Source organism: Giraffa tippelskirchi, chromosome 5, assembly GCF_054371585.1.
Source record: "Giraffa tippelskirchi isolate mGirTip1 chromosome 5, T2T-mGirTip1v1.2.pri, whole genome shotgun sequence".
In the NCBI taxonomy this organism is placed as follows: Eukaryota; Metazoa; Chordata; class Mammalia; order Artiodactyla; family Giraffidae; genus Giraffa; species Giraffa tippelskirchi.
In genome coordinates, this window is record NC_137279.1 from 151,329,309 (window position 1) to 151,354,408 (window position 25,100).

General features: G+C 36.4%; 1 long non-coding RNA gene across 1 annotated transcript in view; it reads right to left on the reverse strand.

Annotated features, from left to right (window-relative positions):
- Positions 1-206: 206 nt before the first annotated feature.
- Positions 207-25,100, reverse strand: part of LOC145506337 (uncharacterized) — a 788,916-nt gene continuing 764,022 nt past the window's right edge. The window contains exons 18-19 of the long non-coding RNA XR_014053776.1: positions 20,842-20,915; positions 207-502 (exon numbers count right to left, since the gene is read on the reverse strand). This is a non-coding gene — a long non-coding RNA (uncharacterized LOC145506337). The remainder of the gene's footprint in view (positions 503-20,841; positions 20,916-25,100) is intronic.

The following is a 25,100-nucleotide window of genomic DNA, read 5'->3' on the forward strand; positions in this document are numbered from 1 at the left end:
ATATTCATTTTTCAGAAATTGTTGACTATCATACCTAGAGAAAATAGGAAAAGATTGAGAGATATCTGATAACACTGGCATCAAAAATGAAAAATTGTGGTCATAGCAAAATTCTTAGTAATGTTTAAAATGTTAAAAATCTTAGCTAATGTTAAAATGTTATGTTAAAACACTTACTAATGTTATGTTAAAACAGTAAAAACACATTTCATTTGTATCCCTATGAAGCTTTATTTCCATATCAGGTATAGTTTCTTATATTAATATCTCTGTATCAGGGATTGCCTGGAGGTCCAGTGCTTAAGACTCTGCTTCCAATGGTGAGGGTTTGTCGATCCTTGTCCAGGAACTAGGATCCCGCATGCCTCAGACATAGCCAAAAAATCCCCCCTCTGATTTGGCAAAATTAAATTCATTAAACAATGTCTAAACTGCTTGCCTCAGGTTTCCCAGGTTAAGGAAGAAGTCCTTGGTCTCACATAGAAAGAAGAGAGAGATCTGTCTAAAAAGAGAGAGACAGGTCTTAGTCTTGAGGGGACTAGATCCTTCATTTACTACTCAAGATGCCAGAGTGGGAGAGGAAGAGGAACAATAATCCACACACATCAAAGTTAGCTAGTATTTTATCTGCTCCACTGTCTCCAACCCAGAAAATCGTGTCCCAAAATTTAAGAAATGCTTTCGTTCTTGCAAACAAGGAGTTTACAAGACTTTGAATAAGACATCATTTTGTTCTAGCTCCAGATTCATTCTTGGATTACAATAAATAAGAGAAAGGAAGGAAAGATGTCCAATCATCTCTAACAATAATCATTCTCCCCCAACAACCATTTATTTCTCTCATATATATATTCTCAGGTAAAGTATTTTTATTTACATTTTCCTGTAGGTGATTTATCTAGTCACTGGTTTTAATTCTTACCTGTATGCTGATAAAATCAAATTTATAATTCAGCCTAGATAGGTTCCTTAAATTTCAGATTGTGTATCCACCTTCTATACTTTCACTTGGATGTTTAATATCATGTCTAAAAGAGAACTTCTGTTCTCCCATATTTTTCTTTTCAAAGTAACTACCTTTCTGTTCATGTTCACAATTTGGGAAAATGCTTTACTTTTTTAATCCATTCAAGTCAATATTCTTCACACAATCCCTGAAGAGATTTCTGATAAAATAGAAATTTCTTTTGATATGCAGTGTCCTTTATGATTTACTTTATCTTTAACATGGTTTACTTTCCCACATGACCATAGAAAGAATATTCATTTCCCATAAAGCGATATGCCCTTTCCATATGCTAAAATTTATGGCTGGAATTATTTCCCCACCTAGTTCCTGGTGACTTCCTAGCCCTTCTTTACAATTTAATTCATGCTTCACTTCCTCTCTGAATTTATCCTGATACTCAGGAGCTTGCCATAGCATCTTCTGCCTACATAGAATTATTTTCACCTGAAATCTAACAATATGAAATAATATGGAACTTTGTCTCTTTTCTATTCCTCTTTTTTAGACTATGAAAACTTCAAGGCTAATTTTTTTTCTCTTTTTCTTCTTTTTGCCTTGTTTATCTTTAAATCAACAAGAATGTAGCACAAATTCTGGCAAAAGATGGTACTCTACTAGTATTTTGTTAAATAATAAATGCTACCAAATAAAAATCATGATTTTGTTCACTTAAGATAAATTATTTAAGAATTAATTCCATTATTGTATTGATTAGTATATTAGGCATTCAGTAGTTATATTCCTCTGTCAACATCATCTTCACCCTTAAGTACCTGACAAACAAATCTGAAACCTAAAATACTTTCTTTACTCTTCTGTGAAATACTTTCTTTACTATCCTGTGAAGGGATAAAAATAATTTGTATGGAAAGTGCATTTAGAGTGAAATATTAAATCTCTAGTATAGTTTAAAAGTATAATAAATACCTTTATCTGTGAGTAGGGGAGAAGGCAATGGCACCCCACTCCAGTACTCTTGTCTGGAAAATCCCATGGACAGAGGAGCCTGGTAGGCTACAGTCCATGGGGTCGCTAAGAGTTGGACGTGACTGAGCGACTTCATTTTCACTTTTCCCTTTCATGCACTGGAGAAGGAAATGGCAACCCACTCCAGTATTCTTGCCTGGAGAATTCCAGGGACGGCGGAGCCTGGTGGGCTGCCGTCTATGGGGTCGCACAGAGTCGGACACGACTGAAGCGACTTAGCAGTAGCATCTGTGAGTAGAGGTTTGAGGCATATTCATAAGAGGAGATTCGAAGTTTGCATTTACAGTGGTTTTACAAGGACCATCTCTACAAGCAGAGATGTTTTACAAGCAGAGATGTTTTAATCATTTATATTTAAAGAAGAAAACCTCAGGGCTGAAAGGAAATAAGAAGCTCTGGCTCTACTTATATAGAGATCATGATCCCTGAGCAAAATTAAAGGTGAGAAACCTAAATCTGGAAGAAAAATATTTTAAAATTTTATTGAGAGAAAGGAAAAAAGCAATCGTGAAAAAGGAACATAAGGCTGGAAGTCAGCAGACCTTGACTCTGAACTTTGCTTATTGGGGGACCTTATGTAAGTTCTCCATTTGTTCTAATAGTGTAGATAAAACCAGATATATTTGCCTTCACTTTCTGCCTGCCACATAATAAGCAAAGGATAAGATGAGAAAATAAATGAGGAAAAAATTTTGAGAAAGGAAAACTCTCTTCTAACTTAAGCAATTATTAGTATTACTGATAATAGTATTAATAAACAGATTTTTCTAAAAAGCAATATTAATAAAACAAAAAGAACTCCTCTGGCAGTCCAGTGGTTAAGACTCTGAACTTCCACTTCAGGGGTCACAGGTTCAATCCTTGATTGGGGAACTAAGTTCTGGCTTGCAGAGTAATGTGGTCAAAAAAATTAATAAAACAAGATAACTGGTGATGGTACTCAGTTTTAGGGAGAGTCTGCCAACAGATACTAACTTTGAAGTGTCAAGCTGTTCCCCAGACACCTGAAACTATCTGTTCACCTTCTTCACCCATTTATATTCTGTCACTCCTTCACACTCAGATCAAGTTAGAGAATTTTAGAATTATTGGGTATTCAAAAATCATTAATCAACTTGCTCCTCTATTTCATAGCAAAGGAAGTATATAAAACCCAGAAAGATTGAATGAATGAGAAATGTGTCCAGTCTTGTCTGACTCTTTGTGACCCCGTGGACTGTAGCCTGCCAGGCACCACTGTCCGTGGGATTTCCTAGGCAAGAATACTGGAGCAGGTTGCCATTTCCTTCTCCAGGTACAATCGAACCCATGTCTTTTGAGTCTTCTGCATTGGCAGGTGGATTCTTTACCACTGCACCACCTCAGAAACCCTGAAAGATTACACAGTTTGCTCTAAATCCCTCTGCCAGCGAGTAGTAACACTACAGGGTCATATTTTTGACAACCACCAATTTGATGCCATTTTTGCCCCCATGAATCCCTCTGTCTGCCTTCAGCATAGAATCTAACTCCTTGAGTTTACACAGCAGAAGATTGCGAGTGAGAATTAAATTCTATCTCTGTCATTGACTGTTTGATTTAGACAAATTACTTATCTTCTCTGAGCATCTATTTTTCATCTCTAAAGCAAGAATATAATAAATGGAAAAACTAATTAAAAAACATTCATAGAATGCCAGATTTTGCACTTGGTCCTGAAAATAAAGATTTAATTGAAACAGACCATACTCCTAAAGACGTCACAAATTTTCAGTGCAACATTTTATAAACTATACTCCTTGGTACTCTGATCCTTTAGGAAGTAAATACTGTTTGGAAGGAAAGGTATGGGAAATGAGTAATTATATGTCTGCTTTTGCAGATTCGTAATGCACATTAGCATATTGAAGGCTTTCAAAACTTCTACTTTAAGTCAGCTTAGTATTGACAAACAGAGATCTGAGATAATATTTCTGAAAGTGCCTTGTTAAGTACAAAATAGAAGACAGATATAACATTCATCCTGCTCTTTTGCAAATTCTTATTAATTAGAGTTTTTCCTACTTGTCTATTTTTTTTTTATAACTTCACTAATCTTTCTTTCTTTAGTTTTATCTCCTAACTAGTTAGTTATTGATGGACTCTAGAGGTAAATTGAGATTCAGGTATCACAATTTGCCAGGCTCTGAGCTAAGCATATTCCTTTGCTGTCAGGCCCAGCACATAATAATCAGTGCAAAAATATTGGCTTCTACTGTGAGGATGAGGTTGAACTACAGATGCCTCTCTTAAACCATGAGCTGGAAGCCAGTACCCATGAATCAGAAAATTTACCCTCAACACCTCTCAGAATTAAACTGCCACTCACTCTTTTCATTAACACGTTTGAAAGTTGGTCCTTGAATAAATATATGAGATTTTGTTCTGAAAGTCACATTAAAACAATAAGAAACTGCTTCAGCACATTTAATATTGATAACAACAACTACTGATATTAACGAAGCACTTCTGAATGACAGGCTCTGTATTACATGAGAGATTATGAATTGGGTTGGCCAAAAATGTTCATTCCAGTTTTTCTGTAAGCTGATACAAACTTTTGGGCCAACCCAATACATAGGCATTTATCTTTTAAATTGTATCAAATGCCTTTTTATCATTGGTAGTTTCGCCCTGCTTTTTTTAGGCAACTATTGAGATAATCCTGTTTGGGAGAGTTTATCCTGTTAATGGGGTGAATTCGATTTGTTGATATTTAAATGTTAAACCAAAATTGTATGACTGTGATAAATCCAGCTGTTCATGATATATTTTTGGATTAGAATAGCTAGTATATATGAAGAAACTTCATAGTAATGTTTATTAAGGTTGAAAGTGAAAGTGTTAGTTGCTTAATCATGTCCAACTCTTTGCAACCCCACGGACTACAGCCCACTAGTCTCCTCTGACCATGGAATTCTCCAGGCAAGAATACTGGAGTGGGTTGCCATTCCCTTCTTCAGGGGATCTTCCTGATCCAGAGATTGAACCCAGGTCTCCTTCATTGCAGGCAGATTCTTCACTGTCTGAGCCACCAGGGAAACATACCGGTCTGTACTTTTCTTAAACTGTTTTTGCTAGGTTTTCGTGTTGGAGATATGGGCTTATAAATAAATTGGGAGGTGTTCCTTCATCATCTGACTTCTAAAATGTATTGTGAAGACTACTATGCTTCCTTCCTTAAATATTTTCACAAGAATATCTTCTGGACAAGAAGTGTTATTTTGAAAAAGTTTTGATAATGATATCTTTTAACATATAATTGTTATTCATATTTTCTGTTCAACATCTTGTAGCATTTTTTAAGTTTTGCAGTTCAAAGAACTCATTCATTTTATCTAAGTAATCAAATTCTTTGGCTTTAGGTCGTTCATAGTATTTGGTTATTATCCTTATAATCTGTAGGATCTGTAGACATATTCCAGTTTTATCCTTGGTGTTTATATTTTCTTCTTTTTTGATCTTTATCAATATAACGAGAATTTGTATGTGCATGAAAATATGTATACATATGTTTATATGTAGATATATGTGTGTACATATATATATATATACATCTCTGATAATAATTCTTGTTTTGAGCTTTACTTTATCTAATATTAATATAGCCATACTTGCTTTCTTGGCATGGTATATGGTTTCTATTTATATATCTATCTACGATTTTATGTTTAAAATGCATCTTTTATAGACAGCATATAGTTGGGTAGTACATTTTTATCCATCTTGACAATTTGTAGCTTTTGATTAAAATGGTTAATTCAGTATATTTAAAGTAACTTTTATATTGTTTAATTATAACATTTTGCTAGGTGTATTTTTTGTCCCATGTTTTTCCTCTTTGTTCCCTCTTTTTTGCCTTCTATTCAATTAAATGAATATTTTTGAGTACAATCTTTTAATTTTCCTAATGAGTTCTTCAATTTTATTACAATTCTATGTATTACAATATGAACTTGACTGATCACGTCTTCTTAGAGTTAATATTGTATTTGTTGTTGTTGCTGTTGTTCAGTGGCTAAGTCCTGTCCAGCTCTTTGTGACCCCATGGACTGCTTCCCTGTCCTTCACTGTCTCCCGGAGTTTGTTCAAACTTATGTCCATTGAGTAGGTGAAGCTATCCAACCATCTCATCCTCTATTGCCCCTTTCTTCTCCTGCGGTCAGTCTTTCCCAGCAATAAGGTCTTTTTCCAGTAAGTTGGCTGTTCGCATCGGGTGGCCTAAGTATTGGAGCTTCAGCTTCAGCATCAGTCCCTCTAATGAATATTCAGGGTTGATTTCCTTTAGGCCTGACTGGTTTGATCTTGCTGCTGTTCAAACGACTTTCAAGAACCTTCCCACCACAATTTGAAAGCAACAGTTCTTCAGAAGCAACAGCCTTCTTTATGGCCCAACTCTCACATTCTTACATGACTACTGGAAAAGCCATGGTTTTGACTAGATGGACCTTTGTCAGAAAAGTAATGTCTCTGCTTTTTAATATGCTGTCTAGGTTGGTCATAGCTTTTCTTCCAAGGAGCAAGTGTCTTTTAATTTCATTGCTGCAATCACCATCTGCAGTGATTTTGGAGCCTAAGAAAATAAAATTTGTCACTATTTCCATTTTTTCCCCTTCTATTTGCCATGAAGTGATGGGATTGGATGCCATGATCTTAGTTTTTTGAATGTTGAGTTTTTTGAATGTTAAGCCAGCTTTTTCACTCTCCTCTTTCACCTTCATCAAGAGGCTCTTTGCTTTCTGCCATTATAGTAGTATCATCTGTGTATCTGAGGTTGTTGATACTTCTCCAGGAAATCTTGATTCCAACTTGTGATTCACCCAGTAATATTGTATACTTCACACTAAATATATTTTCGATAATGCTCCTTACAACACTAAAACTCCATCTTTGTTCTTACTGAATGTTCTATTATTGTCACATATTTCACATGTATAAATATTATAAGCCTCATAAGGAAATGCCTTTTTCACTTAAGCAATCAATTAACTCTAGGAAATGAAAAAGAAAAAAATATGGTAGTCTATTTTGTTTACCTAGAAATTTGCATTCGTCTGCCTCATGTGTTCCCTTCTTTCAAGAATCTGTTTCTGCACTGCTTATTTTTCACTGCCTTTCAAATGTATCACATATTTAGCCATGTGATATTTGTTTACAGTAAGATGGAAATTTCAGTCTGCTTACTCTATAGCTTCTTGTCATGACTGGATGCAGAAGTTCTGTGATCATTCACTTACCTAAACCATGATATTTTATATTAATTCTCAGAGAATCATGGGTAATAATACACCTGAAGTCTATTACCCTAGCTTCTGAAACTGGCTAATTAGAAAATCCAAGCGATTTCAAATTTGACTATTTTCTGCTATTAGCACTAGAAGAATACTGTTGGTTTAATTGATGGACATGTTACAGTGAAGTCATGTTTCATAAAACAGATGCCTCAAACATAAAGTTGTTTATAAAGGTACAAGTTCTATTTGATAATTATACCTAAGAAGTTTTTTTTTTTTTATTTGGAATATTTATACTAGATTTTGATTATGTCTTATCTCATAGTGTTTATATCAAAATATCTATAATTTGATACATGAATTTCTCATTAAACCCAAACTCCTTCCTTGTTTTTTCTTTAGTTTTCAAAATCTCTCTCTTTCAATCCATTATTATCATTTTTTATACCTACATCCCTCTACCCTCCTCCCATACTGTCTGGCTTTCATATCCATCTAATATTTTTCTTTCTATGTTTGAGAATTGCATGTAGACTCTGTTTCTTTGGAAAGATTTTTCTCTCTCTACTTACGAACTCCAGATTTACCTTGCTAGCTCAAAACCCTCTGGACTTGCTCTGTATATTTTCTGTTGGTATATCCACTTCCTAAAAATTAGCTAAAGACAAGTTTTTCCCACTGTCCTTAATGCTCCAAACTTGACTCATTCCTTTTTTCTATAGTTATTTCTGCTCTTCTTTTGGGACTATTCCTGAATAAATGAGCTTATCTACTAACATTTAAGAAAGTCATCTCAGAAACCTGGCCAGAGCTGCAGTTTTAAATCAACCTTCTGACAACTTATTTTACAGATGAATATTTAAAATAAGGAAGTCCAAACTGGAGGAAATAGGCAATCTTATGAAATGGGCTTTACAAATAATGATAATAATAAAAACAACTTATGTACCCTATTTCTTTATGTAGCAGCCATGCCAACTTTCAAATGACTGCTGTTAACTTAGGGTACAACATTAATTTTCAGAAATCTTTCATTTATAAAAGGGGCAAGGAAAACCCTGCTTCCTGATAAGTACTTCATATTTCCATTTCAGGTGAACAGAAATTGAATGGAAATACAGTTCATAAAAAAATGTAAAATGAAAATAAGTAAGTTCTTGACATTCAGTAGAAATGGCAGCTTAGATGGGAAAGAAAATTTTGTTCATATCCAGCATCAAATGTATCTGCAATATTATTAAGGAAGTAATGAGAATTTATCTCCTGAGGTCATTTAACACCCGTTGCTAAGGGAGTTCTCAATTGCTTGTTCTATAGGTACATATACACCTGGGCACATACCGAAAGATATATTGCAATTATTTTGACTGTATTTTCTAGGCCTAACATCATGTCACATAGTTTGACAATGATATTTAATATTGCAATCAAGATAATATATAATATAGAATGCTATGAACGTCATAATATATATATAATAGAACTTGAGAGAGAAAACTACATTAAATATTTATTATTATGAATTAGAAACATTGCATATTGCTCTATTGACTTGTAACAACATCATTGTTTCTAGGAAGGAATTATTTTAATATAAAAATTAATATATAGCTAATAAGTGAAAAGATACACTGTGAATTAAGTTAGTCTGACTTATGTGTGTGTGTGTGTTCAGTCAGGTGGATTCTTTACCACTGTGCCACCTGGGAAGTCTGACTTACACAACATGTTAAAGCATTTTTATACATCACTCAAGAAAAAAAGATTAATTACAAAGCCACTGAGCATTGAGATTGACTGTGTAAATCGAGATATGTGCTTAGTGGCTTCAGTCATGTCTGACTCTTTGTGACCCTATGGACTGTAACCCACCAGGCTCCTCTGTCCAAGGGAGTCTCTAGGCAAGATTGCTAGAGTGGGCTGCCATTTCCTACTCCAGGGGATCTTCCTGACCCAGAGACTGAACCCATGTCTCCTGCATTTCCTGCATTGCAGGTGGATTCTTTACTGCTGAGCCACCAGGGAAGCCCAAATTGAGATACAGTCAGTGGTAATATAAAACAAATATTTATGAAGTAAAATTTATAGAAGTTTTCAAACACTTTTATGTTAGTAGTTGAGGGAAAGGAAGAATTTAGAGAATACTCTAAGTCAGTAGTTCTCAATTCCACTTATATAAAAATATTTCTAGTAATTCCCCTTTGTTTATCCTGAAGTGAAATTTACAGATGCCTAAAAATTATCTGCATCCATTTGTTAAGCAAAATCAGTATAATATTTTAAATGTGACATATAAAAACAAATTAAAGGAGAGCAGCTTTAGCAAAATGTACTTCCCTATGCAAACCACAGCACAATCACCTTGGGAAGGCATAAGGAAGTTGTTATATATTGAATGGATGAATGAATGAATGAAAAAAGTGATTCTACAAATTTTTGCACCCATATGAATAATAATTGAATACAACAGCTACAAATGGAGACTTATGGTGACTTAAACACCATGAGTTGTGTTGCCAACAGTGATATAATTTTCTGTAATGATGAAAATCTCTGGGCAATATTTAATAAAAAGGACAATTTACATGGTATATACATTTCTAAAATTCATTATGTATTGAAACTGCCAAAAACTCTGTATGTTTAATGTTAAATGGAGTTAGATTCAAGGCTGAAGGAATTTCAAAAAAACAAAATGTTTTTTACCTTTCTGAATGTCTGGGAAATGAACATACCTATGAAACAAAAACAGACTTACATATACAGAGAAAAGATTTGTAGTTGCTTCAGGAGGGAGGATGGGAGAGGGAAGGACTGGGAGTTTGGGATTAGCAGATACAATATAGAATGACTAAACAACAAGATCTAACTGTATAGCACAGGGAACTATATTCAATATTCTGAGATAAACCATCATGTAAATGAATATGAAAAGAACATATATGTATAACTAAGTTACTTTGCTGTAGAGCAGAAATTAAGCACAACATTGTAAACCAACTATACTTCAACAAAATTAAAATAAAATGAAATTCATGCAACGTGTGAAACAATTTTAGGGGGGATGTGGGCAGCCTGATGTGTAGCATCTTTAGCCCCTGTGCAAGAACTGCTACTGGCAACTCTCAATTCTCATGACAATCACAACTTGCAGGCCACTCAAAAGTCCAAAATGCTACCTTAGGAGAGTATCTTTTCCTTTGAGAGCTGCTGCGCCAAGAACTTGAGCCTTGGTGTTAGGGATGATGTAGATGTCATTCATAAAGACTGGTAGCATGTAAGAAAGAGCAAGTTTTGGAGGGACAGATAGTGAGATCAGTTTTGGATGTATTGAGATGAAATTAATGTAATATATTCATGGAGAGTTATGTATGATGTTAGAAATAAAGAACAATAATTAAAATAGAGACTACTCAGTAGCTTAGAACCATAAGAATGAGTAAATAGTCAAAGAAGAAAATATAGAAATTAGAAGGAAAGAAATATAAAGACAGATTCATACATTTAGGGGACTTCTCTTGTGGTACAGTGGATGAAAATCAGCCTGCCAATGTAGGGGACACAGATTTGATCCCTGGTCTGGGAAGATTCCACATGCCATGGAGCAACTAAGCCTGTGTACCACAACTACAGAGCCTGGGCTTTATACCCCACAAGCTGCAACTACTGAAGACTGCGCACCTTGAACCTGTGCTCTGCAACAAGAGAAGCCACAGAAATGAGCAGCCTGAGCACCATAATCAATTGTAGCTCCTGCTTGATGCAACTAGAGAAAGTCTGCACAAAAATAATGAAGACCCAGAGCATCCAAAAATAAACAAATATTTTTTTAAAAATTTAGGGAAAAGAAAGAGAAATGGCAACCAGCAGATCAGACCAAAAAGTAAGATACAAAGTGATAATAGAAGTAGCACATATATATTTCAATGAAGAAAAGGGAAAGAGAGATTTAGAAAGAAAGAGTGGTTAACACTCTCGAATATTTGAAAGAAATGAAGGAGAATAAGCAGAAGAACCAAGATAGTTCGGCAGAATTTGGTAGCATGACATAGTTAAACGCCACGTGTGGGAGGGACTGAGAGGAGTAGAAACTGAAGATATGGGAACAGGCATATGCATTGCTTCCTCTACCAGCTCTACTTGGCATCAGTCTCTGGAAACATTCAAGCTTTGAGCTTAGTCCAGAGCAGACAATTACTGAGAACATCTAGAAAACCCAGAAAAAAACAAAACAAAAACACAGCAATCCGGTAGCATTACAGGGGCCACATATTCATGGGTATGTGGATCTGGAATGAATCCTATTACCTTCAGAGTATTCAGTGGATCTCAGATGAGGTCTGGGCATAAGACTAGACATTCATAGGTCTCTACATCCTGTAGAGGTAAAAACTCTGCTGTGATAGGGCCTGTCTGATGCAGTCTGCACACTCAGCCAGGCTCATGTTGCCCTCTGATTCTGAAACCAGACCAGTTTCAAAATCTCAGTATGTAACTAGAACCCTGGTCTCACTGAATAGACCTTCTGATATGTGGTCCTCTGTGGCTGGGTACAAATATCCCTACTATAAAGCCATCCTTGAAACTTTAACAGGCCTTACCAGGTGACACCAGGATCACTTTAGTTCCAGTTCTTCATGCCCTCATAAACACCATATTTAAAGTGTTGAAATACAGTCAGGAGTCTGGCTTCCTGCTTTTCCCCATTAACTTTCATATTCCTGTATCTATAAGAGCCAAACCTAGATGAACAAACTCAGCTGAAGAAAGGTATGCAGAATACCCATTCAAGAAATTTAGAGGTAAAAATGGAACGATGGACTTTCTTCAAACAGTATTATCAATGAGATAATTGAATAGTCATCCTTGGACAAAAACTCAGATAGTGAATAAATGACAATATACTTTTAAGCTAGGGAGAGAGAGAAGGTTTTTGTTGTTGTTGTTTAGTCACTAAGTCACGACTGACTCTTTGCAACCCCATGGACTATAGCCTGCCAGGCTCTTCTGTCCATGGGATTTCCCAGGCGAAAATATTGGAGTGGGTTGTCATTTCCTTCTCCAGGGGGTCTTCCTAATCCAGAGACAGAACCCAAGTCTCCTGGATTGGCAGGCAGATTCTTACTGCTGCGCCACAAGGGAAACCCTGAGGGAGAGAATAATAAGACAAAAATTCAGAGTAAGATAAATCTACTGGGATAGTAGGGAGAGGGACATGATTGTATGGTGTCTTCAAAGGCAGTGGTCACACATATTTTATCTCTTAAAATGGGTAGAAGTATGTATTTTCTTTATTACTTATAATGCATTTATCAATATTATTGGGGCATATGTAATATTTCACATGAATAAAATTTATATTTTTTTAGGAGTGATAGCAACCACAGCATGGCCAACAACAATGTAATCATTTGTTATTTGTATGTCATGTTTCAGATACTATGATATTTTCTATGAATCTTCCCAGAAATTCTGTAAGATAGTGATTGTTACTTTTATTACCTGCATGCTATAGAGCCGGGGTCCCCAAGTGCCAGTACTGGTCCATGACCTGTTAAGAACCAGGCTGTATAGCAGGAGGTGAGCGGTTGTCTTCCACACAACAGGTCCCTAGTACCAAAAAGTGTGGGAACCACTGCTGTAGAGGATCCGATAATAGTGATCATGAACAAAGGCCCTGGGTTATAAGGGCTTAGGTTCAAGTCTATGAACTGCCACCCACTAGCTATATGTCCTGAAGTAGTTCAAACTCTGTCTTTATGCCTATACTTCCTCATCTGTAAAATGGGGATAACAGAGCTATCTACTTCCAAGATTGATCACTTTAAAATCAATGTACAACTGTGTTATTATTATCATTCCTTTAAGTATTCCTAACTGAAGGTGTCATCCTCATAGTTCCAAAGTCCATGGTGTTTCATTGTTTGACTTAAGAGCAAGACTGGCAGACTATTTAAGAGAGTGAGGAAAATTAATGTCAAGGTCTTGTGTAGTAGAAGAGTATGGAAAAATCTATTTCCTTTATTGTTTAGCCTAATAGGCATAACTGGTTAGAGTAGCTAGTTTATTTTTCAGAAGTAACTTTTAAGATTTCCCTGCCCTTTTTAAAGTCAGAGATTTCATAAGAGCTAGATCTCAAGTGCTCTGCTCAGCATCAGGAATAAGTACATTTGATCAGGTGTAACAGGAAGAATAACACACCTTTGCTGAGGTAAAAGTCAGACCATATTTTTCTTTTTTTTTTCAAATATCATACTTGATACCTCATCCCACCAGGAAAAAGGCATGCAATTTTCCATATTTTAAACGCAGTATATGCAAAACCAATCTATGTATCAAGCAGGAGCCATAGATGACTATTACTTCCACCTGAAAATATTTAATCTAAAAAAGGTCAGGAAGCACTTTGTAAAAATTGGACAGAATTTCATGGAGTCATTTGAATATTTGTTGTGTTGTGCTTAGTTGCTCAGTCACGTCTGACTCTTTGCGACCCCATTGACTGTAGCCCTCCAGGCTCCTCTGCCCATGGGGATTCTCCAGGCAAGAATACTAGAGTGAGTTGCCATGCCCTCCTATAGGGGATCTTCCCAACCCAAGAATTGAACTCAGGTCTCTTGAACTGCAGGCAGATTCTTTACAGCCTGAGCCACCAGGGAAGCCCAAGAATACTGGAATGGGTGGACTATCCCTTCTCCAGGGGAACTTCCCAACCCAGGAATTGAACCAGGGTCTCCTGCATTGAGGGCTGATTCTTTATCAGCTGAGCTACCAGGGAACATTTGCTATGGAATGCCAAGTGTCCATCAACAACAAGCAAAATGAAGAGGTTATTCATATCAGGATGAAATGGTTTTTCAGAGGTAGTGTAATGTGGAGGTCAATACTGTGGGCTCAGGAGCCAGAGTGCTTAGCTTCATATCCAGTTCTGTCACTAGCTGTGGGACCATGGGCATATTACTTAGCCTGTTTGTGCCTCAGTTTTCTTAGTTTTGAAATGAACTCATTAAGAGTACTGATCTCATCAGAGTTTTAAGGTTTAAGTGAGTTAGTACTTACTATACAGCAGGTTGATCTTCCCAGGTGGCTCTAGAGATAAAGAATCTGCTTGCCAATTCAGGAGATATAAGAGACACAGGTTTGATTCCCGAGTCAGGAAGATGCCCTGGAGGAGGGCATGGCAACCCACTCAAGTATTCTTACCTAGAGAATCCCATGGACAGAGGAGCCTGGCAGGCTATGGTCCAAAGTGTCACAAAGACTTGGACACACTAAAGTGACTTAGCACACACACATACAGCAAGCTGTTCTAAGAAAAATTCTAGGCACTTAGTAAGCCTTTAATGAGTTCTAAATGTTATGGATGACAATTATAATTCTTTCTTTATACCATCAGAAGTTTATTATAACTCATAAGAGACTGTAAAACTTCGTGAGATAAGAAAATTTGCTTTTCAACTTACAATGATTTTTTAAAAATCAGTGGAAGACACGCTTTTATCATCAGGTTGGGAGAAGACAATAGAAGCTAAATATAATATTTTAGCTTGAGTATAATCAAAATATCTACACACCCTTTGAAACAATAGTTCACATAATGTTATTCCTACCGAAAGAACATTTCCAGATATTTGTGAAAAAACAGATATACGGATGTTCAGGAGAGTATATTTAATAATGCTGAAAACTTGACAGCAACTTGAATGTCCAACAATAGAAAATTAATTTACTAAATTATGGTATAATAATGTATGCATTAAAAATATGTTATTAAAGAATATTGCTGCATAAAATGGTAAGTGGAAAATTAAATGGCTACAAAACAGCAATTACATTATCATAATGTATAAAGGCAAACATAATGTATTAAGATTTACATACAAATTGTATATACAAAAAATACTTACAATGGACATTTAATTAATGGAATTGTTGATTTTTTTTCCCTTTGTGCTTTTCTGTATTTTCCAAGTTGTTGGAATTGAACATACATTAATTTTATATTTACAAAAGGTTATTGAAATAAATGATGGCTAAAAATATTGAATATGTGTTATAAATTTACAAATATGCAAAGTTCAAGTTATAAAAATAGAATATTCATTTCAAGAAAATAACATCTAAAATTTTTAAGGTAAAGATAAACACACTTTCCCTCTAACAGATTCAACAAACACAAGCCAGATGCTTTTAACAGCTCCAACAAAGGACAAAAAATTTTAAATAAACTGTCAGAAAGTTATCACAGGCTGAAATTTTAGGTGGCTCATTATTGGTAGACATTAGGCATTCTATAAGTCTGTGACTTGATTATTTATAATAAAGGATAACAAAGTTATAAACAAAACTTTATGTGGATTATTGATGTGCTGAAAACACTGATGTTTATTTCATTGCCAGAAACTTTACCTATTAAAAATGTGAGTATTATAGAATTCCTTTACACTTATTAACTGATTTTTTTTTCAAAATCATTTACCAAATTCTTTCTAAATTATTAAAGCCTCAGACGCGGCAACTTAAATAGAGAAATGAATTGTATGGTCTCTGCTCTAAGTGGTTTATGCAAGTTATAATGCAGTGTTTTGCAGTACACAGTACTGTCATGTGTTATAAATAATGTGTTGCATATAGTTGTGTCACCAGACATCTTCTAGATTCATGGACAGCCAGTACCACAGAAATGAATACCGTTTCCACAAGACTCTTAGGCAAGCAAAGCTTTTTATAAAAATAGGTAGCTTCTGCCCAAGGTAAAATGCAGGAAAAAAGTGCCAGCTCCCTGAGTAGAAGGGGTGAGTGGCTTTTGTAACAAAGGGAGGGTTTATCTCATGATCACTATAATTTTCAGAAATAGTCAAACTTCTCTGATCAGCAGCAGGTGACTTCATGGTGGCTATCAGAAACAGAAGGACTTTTGTGAGGAGGAAGAAATACATGAGAGTTTTCTACATGAAGGCAGAGGAACAGATAAGGTTAAATTTTATAATTTTAACTTGTGGCAACTAGGTACACTCTTTCCTGTAGCAGAGCAAGTTAATCTTTTATTCCTGTGAACCTGGTTTTTGTCTCTGGGACTCATGCCCTCAAGGCCTTTGTTCTTTAACTTGCAAGGTCTGTTTTGCCCAAAGCCATTACGCAGTCCTTTTCCAAAATGGCTGTAGTCTTGTCTTCATGTATCAGTTGTGTATAGTTTATAACACAATGTGTTTTGATTAGCATTTAACATGAAATGAATTTTGTTTCATTGTATTAACTCTTTCTGTATTAGCCTCGATCATTTAGCATTGAGAAATTTGACTAATCAATTCACTTAATATCCCCTATCCAAATAGACACTGTATTCCAAACTGTGTGATACAGTAATTTTTAAAAACTTACAGTCAAATACTCTGTCCTTTATCAATCCAACTTCACCAAAATCAGCTTTAAGCTACTTTTATAGTTATTAGCCACTTATGGATATGGAAAAGTACCTCTAGATTGATTAAGATAGTGACATCTGAAATTCATGAGTTGCAGTGAAGGACTAATACTTGTCCAATCTGCTGGGTTTAAATTTCTTCCAGCTCTTCACTTGGCAAGCAGTTGTCTAAGAGCTTGACATAATCAGGATTAAATGTTGTTAGGTATAAAAGAATGAGAGTATATTTGGATTTTCATGTCATTGACATTCCAAGGATAAGAGTGCACAATCAGTCACTCATCATTTTGAGTTGCAAAGAGATTTTGTGATTCAAATCAGAATTTTTTTTTTTCACTGAATCATCACAATTGTAGAAGTGGTTTTGACTTTGATGGCACTTAAAATTAGTGAGGAAAATAACACCTCAAAAACCTGCAGTAACATCAAAATATTAACATTGCATCAGCCGGCATAGCAGTCTACCTATTCCAGGACTGTTTTAGCTTTGTATTTCAGGAGGATTAGTAAACCCTTATCTTCTCAGTACACTATATACATTTCTATGGGTCTCTGCCAATCTTTTGGATGGACCTGAGCTTATTAGTGTCCCTAAAAGTTGTAGCCAGAACAACTCAGAAGCAGTTCTCCTACCTCAGATGTAGTTATAACAAACTCAAAGTGTTGTGGAAGAAAAAGGAATAGAATCAAGAATTATTGATCATTAATGGACAGAAATAATTTCTGTGAAAAATAACACATGGTTATCTTAACAGCCAAATCTCCTTAACCATGTCCTGCTTTTCACACCATGATCAAGTTCCTGTGTCTACTATCTAAATGGACTATGGCCAGGGCTAGTTGGCAGGTGTACCAGGGTACTCAGAGTTGGTGCTCTGGGATATCTAGAGGGACAGGGTGGGTAGAGAGGTGGGAAGGGGGTTCAGGACAGCGGGGGACACATGTATAACTGTAGACGATTCATGTTGATGTATGGCAAAAACCATCACAATCTTGTAAAGTAATTACCTTTCTTTTAAAGTAAATAAATAATTATTTTTAAAAAATCCAGCACAGAAGCTCCTTGGAAGGGAATACATGATTGTACAAAATAAAGTGGTTAGCCTCAAATAACAAAAGTCTGTCTTCCTAGTATCAAAGAAAGCCCTAGATTAGAGAAAAAGAATGTGATGAGATGATGTTAAAGATGAAGATGACAATAAGAAGCATTTTTAGAATTCTTATTAGTTGATAAGCACTGTTATTTGTATACTTTAATTCATTTATTCCTCAAAGATACTCCTATCATGTTAGTATTATTTTTCTCCCCACTTTAAAGATATAAAAACTGAAACTCAGACAGGCAAATTAAATTGCTTAAATTCACACAGCTAACACATAATACAGCAAGATTCCACCGGGGCAGTCTGCTCCATGTCTGTGTTCTTAAGTCCTCTGTTTTGCCATCAGCAAATATTGAATGAGTGAATAGATGCATAGCAGCAAAATATTTTCAAGAATCAAAACACACACACAAATCATAAGTTCTTTCTGAAAGTTCTTGGTCCTGTCTTTCAGAGACCTAAACAGTGATAAGCAACTAATGACTCACCAATCCCACAAAATCTAACTTCAAAAATGAGAGGAAAACAAATGTAAAGCCGATGTGATATGAAAATGCAATATGATCGCAGTTGATATTTGGCACCTATGATTACCGATGACAATTTTAATATCCACCTCATATTTTTTCATTCTCCAGGAAATAAAACTCTCATCAACGTTTGTTCCCTCAGCACGTTAAATGGCTGAAATCTCTGCTTCATTTCTCATCTTCACTGTCCTGCTTTCTCAGCCTCTCAGCAGCTCTCTATGAATCAGCCAATGCCTGGCAGAGAAAAGCACTATGGACTTTGGATCACCTCTCTAGATTTTTTTTTTCCCTGAGATCTTAGTCTCACAAGACTTGTGTCTTGGTAGCTCTCTGATAACTGAAAATAGATTTGATTTTAAAATATTGTTTCCAGCTACTCCAACTCTTTTGAATGGGAGGTTTGGTTCAAAGCAAGGTAAATGAATCCATCATTGTTAATTAAAGACTTATTCTCCTATTTAACTGTAAAGGGAGATGTTTCTTTTTTCTACAGCAGAAAATAGAAACCTTTGATTATTTAACCATTAAGACAACTCTCAAATGCTCAGCAACTAGTAGTGTGCAGCTAAAGGGATGTATTCTTGCATACCAGTCTACATAATTTTCTTTTTTTCTTTTTTTCAAATAGGCATTTTATGGCAGTTATCTCCTTCAGGGTTTATAGAAGATGGGATTCCAGAATTCAAAACCCAACATCAGGGCCTTCTGGGGGTAATGCACAACATTCAGTGACCATGAATTGGGAATCAGATGCAATAACTTTCTGAATCTACAAATAAATTCTAATGGAGAGAGAAGGAGAGCATTTTTGTTATAAGAGGAATAGTTACAGTGTACGTACTTACTACTGACAAAAAAATGGAAAATTTTATTCGAGCCAAATTTGAGGATTATAACCCAGGAAGAGGATCTCAGAAAGCTCTGAGAACTGCCCCTCCCTTTAGAAGTCAAGGTACAGTTACATAAGCTTTTTGAGACAGATGGCTATACCTCAAATGACATATTGTTGATAGTTTACATAATCCAGATCAAAGTGCCACACAGCCCCTTATCAAGAAGGAATATCATCTTTAAAGAGCTATCTTACTGATGCTAGAAGAACATTACTCTTTACGATTGAGTGGGATTTTCTTCCAATAGGGAAGGTTTGTTGCATATGCAGAGACACAGTGTACAATGGACGGAGAGAGGAGGGCAAAGGGCAAAGATTTCTTTCTTTAAATTTTTCTTGTCTTGCCATAAAATTTAATTTTATTTCACACTACTTATAAGCATTGTTTAAATTGTGGTTATGAGATGAGATTTGTGTGTGTCTGTGTATGTACATGCATATGTGCATGTGCCATCCATGAGACTGATTATGTTTTATATTTGTGGTTTTTTATAGCCAATCTTCTGTGCTTCCTGCTAATACACTTTTCTCCCCTTTGGACTGCAAGGAGATCAAACCAGTCAATCCTAAAGGAAATCAGTCCTGGATATTCATTGGAAGGACTGATATTGAAGCTGAAACTTCAAGACTTTGGCCACCTGAGGAGAAGAATTGACTCATTGGAAAAGACCCTAATGCTGGGAAAGATTGAAGGCAGGAGGAGCAGGGGACGACAGAGGATGAGATGGTTGGATGGCATCACCGACTCAATGGACATGAGTTTGAGTAAGCTCTGGGAGTTGGTGATGTACAGGGAAGGCTGGTGTGCTGCAGTCCATAGGGTTGTGAAGAGTCGGACACGACTGAGTGACTTAACTGAACTGACACCTTTTCTCTACTCCCTCAGTTCAAGATGGCTATTCTTTCACTCTTAGTACATTCCCTGCCTGACCAGTGCCTGCGTCACCTAGTCCCTACTCATAGGACTAACTTTCTTACATACTTGCCCCAGGCCCCAGCTAGTGATTGATCCAAAAAGCAGATTCAAACATGTGTTAATCAGAGAAGTGAGGGAATGCAGAAACTAAAGAGGAGCAGTCAAGAAACTATAGTTCAGCTCAGGACAACACCTTGGCTCCTCCTGGAGGAATATACATAACAATGTATCTCTGAGCTCTTCTGTAGGAACAAAGGCCTCCACTGAGGCAGAAGAGAGTAACTACAGGCTCAGACCCCAGACTGCTTGAAAACCAGAAGGCTGATGACTGAGAGTCCGGGAACACTGACTACCCCGTCACCTCACCATCAACTAATCAGAAAAGTCACACACCATTTAGCTCTCACTCCAAATTTTGCTGAGAAAAACTTCTCCCCAAAAGCCATCAGGGAGTTTGGGGGTTTTGAGCACAAGCCAAAAGCCCATCTGCTTTGTGTGGCCCTACAATAAACTTTTCTGTGCTGCTAACTCTGATGTTTCAGCTTGTTTGGCCTCACTGCACAGAAACTCACATGCCGGAATAAACCCACACTCTTCCTGTGATTGTCAGACCCAGGATTTTTGCAGGAATGATTGGGAAAGAAGCATGCGGTGTCTCTGTAATGTCTAAGCTGCGATGATAAAAGTTTGAAACCATCATGGGTCACCACAAGAATGTGGGCGCTTACCTGTGGGAGAAGTAGAGCTGAGGAATGGAAAGAGATTCCTGATGATCTTAGTACTTCCTGATGACCATCTTTATCTAAAGGAGAAGTGTGAAAGTGTTAGTCATTCAGGCATGTCTGACTCTTTGCTAACCCATGGACTATAACTTGCCGGGCTCTTCTGTCCATGAAACTCTCCAGGTAAGAATACTGGAGCGGGTTGCCGTTCGCTTCTCCAGGGAATCTTTCTGACCCAGGGATTGAACTTGGGTTTCCTGCATTACAGGCAGATTCTTTACCATCTGAGTCATCAGGAAAGCCCAACCTATAGGAAAAGGGAACTACTATAGAAGGATCCCAGAGGTCAAAAGAAGGAGACAGTATACTATCAGAATTTATACATGTCCTTTATGTTTTTCTTTTGCTCAAGCTAGTTTGGGGTTTTCAATTCATATCTGAAAGAATTCTAATTCAATTGATATATATTCTGTGATTGCTTGGTGGAGAAGGATTTGCTAAGCAAAAAAGAAGTGGGAATAATTTTAAAGGAAGAGATATGAAGATTTCACTAATGTCAGTAGATGAAAGTCACTGTGATGCTTCCCATAAGACCCTTGATATTAGGAAAGTAAGATTGCTCTGTGTGAATTAAACCAAGAAATCAATGCTTAATGAAAAGAAATTAAGATATGCAAAGTCACACTAAAGCTAGAATGTGGATTTTGTTCCAGTTATGTAGTCTTTGGAATTAAAAAGGGAGTCTATGGCTTCCTCTTTGTCATTCTTAAGGGTTGATTGGAAAGTCTTACCAAATACCTTCATGGACATTTTCTTTTATCTTTTTTTTTGATCCAAAAATAAGACCCAGGCCATTTTGTAACAAAGCAGCATCCTTCCCTGAACAGACCTCCCTCCCCATGTCCTACACCTGCCTCTTGTCTGTAGAAAAACTGTCACCTCCTAGGCCTTCCCTAAGTTCTAATGAGTAAATTTAATCAGAGAAGTGAGAAAATGCAAAAAGAACCCACAGTCAAGCAAGACAGAATAATATTTTAGCCACTAAACAAAGTCAAGGACTTTTAGTTTCTCTTCAAAAGCTATAGATAATAGTCTGAGTCAAGTCTTTTGAGTTGTTTTGAAGATAATGAAACCCCTGTCAAGTGGGAGAAGTTAACTGTATATCACCTACAAGCACATATATAGATACCCGATCAATTGGAACCAGAAGGTTGATGATGCTGATTCCTGATTAACCTCTATCAGACAATCAGAAGAATAGCCAAGAGCTGATCACACACATTATAACTCTTCTCCCTCACCTTATCTTTAAAAACCTTTCTCTGCAAACCTTTGGGGAGTTCGGGCCTTTTAAGCACTAGTTGCCCTGGACTCCTCACTTGGCACCAGCAATAAATGCTGTACTTTCCTTCTCCACAGTCCAGTGTCACTAGATTGGCTTTACTACAAATGGGCAAGTAGACCCAAGTTTGCTTCAGCAACAATGTGACCCAAATATCATTTCAATAGTCATGTCTCTTCCCTTTTGTGCTGTAAGATGAGACACTTAATTTATAAAACTCTGTGTAGACTGTAGAAACTCACAGAGAGAGGAAGAGAGAGAGAGTTTCCTATAACTTGTTGCAAATCCACCAGGGCTCCAAGACTCACATGAGAAGAGAGGTTGAATAAGGTTATTTTCAGTGAGCTGAAAACATTGTACTTTAATTATAAATTTGCAGGTTAAATAAGCTAACAAAAAGGAGGACAGGAAATTAAGACAGAGGCAGTTTGGGAGCCAAGGGATTTCTCCAGTTGCTATAGCAGATGCTGGATTTCCTGCTGAGTTTCCTCAGAGATGTCTGCATTCTGGAAAGTCAGATTTATTGAATAAGCTCAGGAATTCTATCCTATGGATTTTCATATTATACGCCAACACATAAAATTGTTTAATTACATTTGGGGAAAATGAAGCTCAGCTTGGCCAATCAAATCTGTGGTCTATAAAATATTGGTTTGATTGATTAAAAATAAAATATACCTATTTTGGACTTCCCTGGTGGTACACAGGATAAGAATTCACCTGCCAAGACAGGGGTGATGGGTTCAGTCCCTGATCCAGGAAGATTCCACACGCGAAGGAGCAACTAAGCCCATGGGCCACAACTGCTGAGCCTGCATGCTGCAACTACTCAAGCCCATGTGCCTAGAGCCTGTGCTGTGCAACAAGAGAAGCCACCAAAATGAGAAGCCCACGAACCACAATGAAGAGTAGCCCCTATCACTGCAACTAGAGAAAGCCCAGGCAAAGCAGCAAAGACTCAGCACAGCCAAAAGTAAATAAGTATGTTTTTTTAAATCAATAAAAGATATAACTATTTCAATTCATTATTTTGGTGTCACATATAGTTCATATCTTTGGTTCCTGAACCACGATAATTCAATAAAATTTGTAAACAAACGAACAAGAAAGTAAAATTGTCTCAATGTTTCCACCAAACCTCAGTGAATTTGCTTCATCAAATTTGCAGCTGGTTTTATAGATTTAAGTACTCTAGTAAGTCAAAATGCTTTATTCAATTATTTTGTGTTATGCGAGCTAACTATTAAGATAAGTAACTGTAGCACAACATTGAAATGAAAATGAGAGCAATAGGAGTTTTTTTCCTGGAAAACAAAAATGCCAAGTAATGTCTACTATTAGCTGCTTTTAGCTTGTGATGCAAAGATAAAAACACATAAGTAACATACCAGAAAAGGATGCATTTCTAGCTCATATAAATTATTACACTGGATTTAGCAAAGTATATCACAGCTTTAATAATGTTTGTTGAGAAACAATTTTTAGAACTTGCAAATAGAGCAGGTTTACCATCCTTCAGACTCTCTTTACTCTTTGAAGTATGCACAGTGGCCATATCAAGTACCCACAGCACCAAGTTGGCAGTGTGTTTTCTCTGATCCCTGGGGACTTTTGCAATAATGATGTTAGCCCTTCGATGTTTAAGTGCAAATTTTTTGATCTTGAAAGTAGAGAATAAATACATCTGCTTATTTCTAAAACCATTTTCACACAAAAAGTCTATGTTCACTTTCTGTTTATTTCCTTGAATGGTGTTGTTTTCCATTGTTTTTTTCTATTTACAAAATATAATAAAATAGAACTGCATTATGATCTTTGAGTTTCCTTTAGCACTCCAGTTAATTGACCACCAGCAATAGTAAGGTGTTTATGAAGTGACACCAAAGGGTCCAGACAGTAAAATCAAAGGATCTGCTTAGGCAAGAAATGTTAGCAAAACAGTATGTGAAATAGCAAGTAGGTGGAAGCCCAGCAGGTGGCTGGCTGGTGGTCAGAGGCAACCTGGAAACCATAAAATGAACATCCATTTTGAGCCTTAGAAGACAGTGTCAGCTACTTAGCTCCATCTTGCTCTGAGAAGACTGTTCTTACACAGGGAAATCCAGGAAATCAGAGTAGACCAGTGCCTAATTAAATGAAAACAAAGTACACCCTCAGAAGGAGTGTTCTTTTATCACTGTAGAGAATCCTTTCTATTTCATCAGCTGCACAGAATTAATGAGTTAAGTTTGCAAAAGCACTTGCCATAAATGCTTAAGGTTAACTGTAAAATATGTCTAGGATTCAAACAGAATTGATATGTACAAAAAAAAATTTACTTCCAAATGGTACAAAGCATAAACCTCATGTAAATGTAGGATTAGCATGTGTACAAAATTTATTTGATTTATTAATTAATGATAAATCAGTATGACAATCAATGTGGTTTAAAGGGCATTTTAAAAACTGTATTTTAGGACATTTGATAAAGAATTTTAAGGAGGATTATTAGGTTAGATTTAAAAAAAAACTGGTAAAGGTCATACATACAATACACTATGAAAGCTAACTTTCTTACAAAGAAATTATTAGCATTTCTATCACAAGAAATCTCCAAGTTCACATGTAACTTCACAGTCTTAACTTCAGTCAGTTCAGTTCAGAAGCTCAGTCGTGTCTGACTTTGCAACCCCACGGACTGTAGCACGCCAGGCTTCCCTGTTCAACATCAACTCCCAGAGCTTGCTCAAACTCATGTCCATTGAGTCGGTGATGCCATCCAGCCATCTCATCCTCTGTCGTCCCCTTCTCCTCCTGCCCTCAACCTTTCCCAGCATCAGGATCTTTTCAAATGAGTCAGTTATCAGCATCAGGTGGCCAAAGTATTGGAGTTTCAGCTTCAATATCAGTCCTTCCAATGAATATTCAGGACTGATTTCCTTTA